The sequence below is a fragment of the Acanthochromis polyacanthus genome, chromosome 7, assembly GCF_021347895.1.
Source record: "Acanthochromis polyacanthus isolate Apoly-LR-REF ecotype Palm Island chromosome 7, KAUST_Apoly_ChrSc, whole genome shotgun sequence".
In the NCBI taxonomy this organism is placed as follows: domain Eukaryota; kingdom Metazoa; phylum Chordata; class Actinopteri; family Pomacentridae; genus Acanthochromis; species Acanthochromis polyacanthus.
Window position 1 is genome coordinate 180,772 of NC_067119.1, and position 6,580 is coordinate 187,351.

Genomic DNA, 6,580 nt, shown 5'->3' on the forward strand with positions numbered 1-6,580 from the left:
AACAATCAGGCCACGACCAAAATTGGTCCTTGCAGGGATAAACCAAATTATATCCCTACTGACCCCAAGTTTAGGGAACTGGCACGCCTACTACAAAAAACCATTCAGGTTGTCCACCATCTACAAAATGTGACTTTGGAGGATGGACAGAATGACCTCGCCAAATCTCCCGGATGGTAGAGATTATGGCTAATATGATCAAACCAGCGGTCCCCTTGGCTAAAACTCAGAATTTGATTTTAGCTTAATGCTAAGAATTGGGGCCATACTACTTTTGATGATCCTCAAAGCCATTATGAGGAGTCTTTGGAAAAACTACAAGAACAGCTTTCCAAGCTGTTATAATCCAGGCTGGAAAACTGCCTTTGGGGTAAGCTACCAAATGGGCTAAGAACAATCTGCCACGGGTGACACAGGGGGTTATAGACCATGTTGAAGCCTTGGTCTCTACCCTGGTTGAACCACATGAGTCACATGATGAGTCCATTCAGCAGGCTCTTAAAGACCAACGGGCACACAGTTAAGGGCAAATGCGCCCAACAAGGGTCAACAATCCAAAATCCCAACCAAATCGGTGGGTACTCAAAGGGAAGGCTAATCCCTTCAAAATGCTTCTCAAGCAGGAAGATTCGGGCCCAGGAGGAGCCTAAAGTACTTCCACAATCTGAATCCAGTAGGGAAAATACTCCACCACAATCAATCTCTGTCACTGCCCTGGTGGCACACAACCCAGCGCAGGACTCTCAAGTGACCTCAGGCAGCCCATTTGTTGAGAGCCTTATGGACCGGCTAAACAAGGACTCTAGTCCCTATCCGCCAGGCGTGATGCCCGACCTGGACAGAATTTAGACAGGCGGGCCTCTAACCCTAAGACTAAGTGGGCTCATCTCTTATTTGGAGACACGAAAGGGGTGACTAGGGAGGAATGCTTGGGGAGTCCGGGTCCTTTTTTGACCCCCACCCAAGTCCAAGTCCAAACCCTAATCCTAACCTTACCCCTATCCTAGGCCCTAACCTTAACCCCACCCTTCCCTATGCTAAATCTAAGTTTAAAACCCTAACCCCAACCCCAATCTGGACCCTAACCTTAAGGTCACAGGACCTTATTCTAAACCTAAGTCAGAAGCCCTAACCCCAACCCCAATCTGGACCCTAACCCTAAGGTATAAGGATCTTATTCTAAATCTAAGTCAGCTTAAAAACAATGGTTAAAAATACTTACCTTAAAAACAATTGGTTAAAAATATTTACCTTAAAAACAAGCTGTTAAAAATACTTACCTTAAACACAATTGGTTAAAAATACTTACCTTAAACACAATTGGTTAAAAATACTTACCTTAAAAACAAGTTGTTAAAATACTTACCTTAAAAACAAGTTGTTAAAAATACTTACCTTAAAAACAAGTTGTTAAAAATACTTACCTTAAAAAACAAGTTGTTAAAAATACTTATCTTAAAAACAATTGGGTTAAAAATACTTACCTTAAAAACAATTGGCTTTTAAAATTAAAACAAATACTTACCTCAAAAACAAGGGTTTAAAAATACTTACCTTAAAACAGCTAAAAATTATACATATACTTACCTTAAAAACCTAAATATACTTACCTGGGAGTCTAAAATCATATAAGATACTTACCTTTTAATTAAAAACCCTAAAAATACTTACCTTAAAAAATTAAATACTTACCTGAAAGTTAAAACCTATAAGTTCATATTAGAAATACTTAAAACCATTAAAAACATATTAAAACATATTAAAATATATTTACTTACCTTTAAAATGCATTATTTGCCATTCAAATCCATATAGGAGCCTTTTTCAGTTGAATTTTCGTTCGCCTTTTTTATTTTTCATTCGTCTTTTTAATTTTCAGGGGGAGTGGCCTCCCAGCCTATATAAAGAGCAGCACCGAGCAGAGCTCATTCTTGCTCTAGCTCCTGAAGGGTGCAGACCTTAAAGCCACTTACATTGAGAGCTCCAGTGCCCATAGCTTGAGGAAGACCTGGAAAAGGTCGAAACGTCGCGGCAGGGCACATTTTATTTCAATTTTGAACAGGAATACTGTCCTTTTAAAGACAATTTGTCTTCTCTTTTGTTTGATCTTATTTTAAGTTCATTTATTTTCAGTTTTTATTTAAAAACAAATAGGTCTCTCCACTCCTACTCCAAATATGGACGGTGAGTGGACCCTTGTCAAACGTGGGAGGGGACGGCGTCCCCAACCACAGTTCTATCATGAACCCCAAACCCAAAGGGGTAATTTCTGGGTTGATGGGCGGGGAAGAGGGCTTAGGAGGAAGGACCGTGCACTACCTGTTCCCCTTTTCAGGGGAAGTGGGTCTTATCCTCATCCTAACCGGCCAGTGCCTCCTCCCGGACCCTCTTTCCGGTCCCAGAGACCCCCAAGACAATGGGACTCCCAAAACAGGTCTTATTTTGACCCAAATCTTAGACAGGTCCCAAACATCAGGCCACGACCAAAAATTGGTCCTTGCAGGGATAAACCAAATTATATCCCTACTGACCCCAAGTTTAGGGAACTGGCACGCCTACTACAAAAAACCATTCAGGTTGTCCACCATCTACAAAATGTGACTTTGGAGGATGGACAGAATGGACCTCGCCAAATCTCCCGGATGGTAGAGATTATGGCTAATATGATCAAACCAGCGGTCCCCTTGGCTAAAACTCAGAATTTGATTTTAGCTAATGCTAAGAATTGGGGCCATACTACTTTGATGATCCTCAAAGCCCATTATGAGGAGTCTTTGGAAAAACTACAAGAACAGCTTTCCAAGCTGTTATATCCAGGCTGGAAAACTGCCTTTGGGGTAGCTACCAAATGGGCTAAGAACAATCTGCCACGGGTGACACAGGGGGTTATAGACCATGTTGAAGCCTTGGTCTCTACCCTGGTTGAACCACATGAGTCACATGATGAGTCCATTCAGCAGGCTCTTAAAGACCAACGGGCACACAGTGTAAGGGCAAATGCGCCCAACAAGGGTCAACAATCCAAAATCCCAACCAAATCGGTGGGTACTCAAAAGGGGAAGGCTAATCCCTTCAAAATGCTTCTCAAGCAGGAAGATTCGGCCCAGGAGGAGCCTAAAGTACTTCCACAATCTGAATCCAGTAGGGAAAATACTCCACCACAATCAATCTCTGTCACTGCCCTGGTGCACACAACCCCAGCGCAGGACTCTCAAGTGACCTCAGGCAGCCCATTTGTTGAGAGCCTTATGGACCGGCTAAACAAGGACTCTAGTCCCTATCCGCCAGGCGTGATGCCCGACCTGGACAGAATTTTAGACAGGCGGGCCTCTAACCCTAAGACTAAGTGGGCTCATCTCTTATTTGGAGACACGAAAGGGGTGACTAGGGAGGAATGCTTGGGGAGTCCGGGTCCTTTTTTGACCCCACCCAAGTCCAAGTCCAAACCCTAATCCTAACCTTACCCCTATCCTAGGCCCTAACCTTAACCCCACCCTTCCCTATGCTAAATCTAAGTTTAAAACCCTAACCCCAACCCCAATCTGGACCCTAACCTTAAGGTCACAGGACCTTATTCTAAACCTAAGTCAGAAGCCCTAACCCCAACCCCAATCTGGACCCTAACCCTAAGGTCATAGGATCTTATTCTAAATCTAAGTCAGCTTAAAAACAATTGGTTAAAAATACTTACCTTAAAAACAATTGGTTAAAAATATTTACCTTAAAAACAAGCTGTTAAAAATACTTACCTTAAACACAATTGGTTAAAAATACTTACCTTAAACACAATTGGTTAAAAATACTTACCTTAAAAACAAGTTGTTAAAAATACTTACCTTAAAAACAAGTTGTTAAAAATACTTACCTTAAAAACAAGTTGTTAAAAATACTTACCTTAAAAACAAGTTGTTAAAAATACTTATCTTAAAAACAATTGGGTTAAAAATACTTACCTTAAAAACAATTGGCTTTTAAAATTAAAACAAATACTTACCTCAAAAACAAGGGGTTTAAAATACTTACCTTAAAACAGCTAAAAATTATACATATACTTACCTTAAAAACCTAAATATACTTACCTGGGAGTCTAAAATCATATAAGATACTTACCTTTTAATTAAAAACCCTAAAAATACTTACCTTAAAAAATTAAATACTTACCTGAAAGTTAAAACCTATAAGTTCATATTAGAAATACTTAAAACCATTAAAAACATATTAAAACATATTAAAATATATTTACTTACCTTTAAAATGCATTATTTGCCATTCAAATCCATATAGGAGCCTTTTTCAGTTGAATTTTCGTTCGCCTTTTTTATTTTTCATTCGTCTTTTTAATTTTCAGGGGGAGTGGCCTCCCAGCCTATATAAAGAGCAGCACCGAGCAGAGCTCATTCTTGCTCTAGCTCCTGAAGGGTGCAGACCTTAAAGCCACTTACATTGAGAGCTCCAGTGCCCATAGCTTGAGGAAGACCTGGAAAAGGTCGAAACGTCGCGGCAGGGCACATTTTATTTCAATTTTGAACAGGAATACTGTCCTTTTAAAGACAATTTGTCTTCTCTTTTTGTTTGATCTTATTTTAAGTTCATTTATTTTCAGTTTTTATTTAAAAACAAATAGGTCTCTCCACTCCTACTCCAAATATGGACGGTGAGTGGACCCTTGTCAAACGTGGGAGGGGACGGCGTCCCCAACCACAGTTCTATCATGAACCCCAAACCCAAAGGGGTAATTTCTGGGTTGATGGGCGGGGAAGAGGGCTTAGGAGGAAGGACCGTGCACTACCTGTTCCCCTTTTCAGGGGAAGTGGGTCTTATCCTCATCCTAACCGGCCAGTGCCTCCTCCCGGACCCTCTTTCCGGTCCCAGAGACCCCCAAGACAATGGGACTCCCAAAACAGGTCTTATTTTGACCCAAATCTTAGACAGGTCCCAAACATCAGGCCACGACCAAAAATTGGTCCTTGCAGGGATAAACCAAATTATATCCCTACTGACCCCAAGTTTAGGGAACTGGCACGCCTACTACAAAAAACCATTCAGGTTGTCCACCATCTACAAAATGTGACTTTGGAGGATGGACAGAATGGACCTCGCCAAATCTCCCGGATGGTAGAGATTATGGCTAATATGATCAAACCAGCGGTCCCCTTGGCTAAAACTCAGAATTTGATTTTAGCTAATGCTAAGAATTGGGGCCATACTACTTTGATGATCCTCAAAGCCCATTATGAGGAGTCTTTGGAAAAACTACAAGAACAGCTTTCCAAGCTGTTATATCCAGGCTGGAAAACTGCCTTTGGGGTAGCTACCAAATGGGCTAAGAACAATCTGCCACGGGTGACACAGGGGGTTATAGACCATGTTGAAGCCTTGGTCTCTACCCTGGTTGAACCACATGAGTCACATGATGAGTCCATTCAGCAGGCTCTTAAAGACCAACGGGCACACAGTGTAAGGGCAAATGCGCCCAACAAGGGTCAACAATCCAAAATCCCAACCAAATCGGTGGGTACTCAAAAGGGGAAGGCTAATCCCTTCAAAATGCTTCTCAAGCAGGAAGATTCGGCCCAGGAGGAGCCTAAAGTACTTCCACAATCTGAATCCAGTAGGGAAAATACTCCACCACAATCAATCTCTGTCACTGCCCTGGTGCACACAACCCCAGCGCAGGACTCTCAAGTGACCTCAGGCAGCCCATTTGTTGAGAGCCTTATGGACCGGCTAAACAAGGACTCTAGTCCCTATCCGCCAGGCGTGATGCCCGACCTGGACAGAATTTTAGACAGGCGGGCCTCTAACCCTAAGACTAAGTGGGCTCATCTCTTATTTGGAGACACGAAAGGGGTGACTAGGGAGGAATGCTTGGGGAGTCCGGGTCCTTTTTTGACCCCACCCAAGTCCAAGTCCAAACCCTAATCCTAACCTTACCCCTATCCTAGGCCCTAACCTTAACCCCACCCTTCCCTATGCTAAATCTAAGTTTAAAACCCTAACCCCAACCCCAATCTGGACCCTAACCTTAAGGTCACAGGACCTTATTCTAAACCTAAGTCAGAAGCCCTAACCCCAACCCCAATCTGGACCCTAACCCTAAGGTCATAGGATCTTATTCTAAATCTAAGTCAGCTTAAAAACAATTGGTTAAAAATACTTACCTTAAAAACAATTGGTTAAAAATATTTACCTTAAAAACAAGCTGTTAAAAATACTTACCTTAAACACAATTGGTTAAAAATACTTACCTTAAACACAATTGGTTAAAAATACTTACCTTAAAAACAAGTTGTTAAAAATACTTACCTTAAAAACAAGTTGTTAAAAATACTTACCTTAAAAACAAGTTGTTAAAAATACTTACCTTAAAAACAAGTTGTTAAAAATACTTATCTTAAAAACAATTGGGTTAAAAATACTTACCTTAAAAACAATTGGCTTTTAAAATTAAAACAAATACTTACCTCAAAAACAAGGGGTTTAAAATACTTACCTTAAAACAGCTAAAAATTATACATATACTTACCTTAAAAACCTAAATATACTTACCTGGGAGTCTAAAATCATATAAGATACTTAC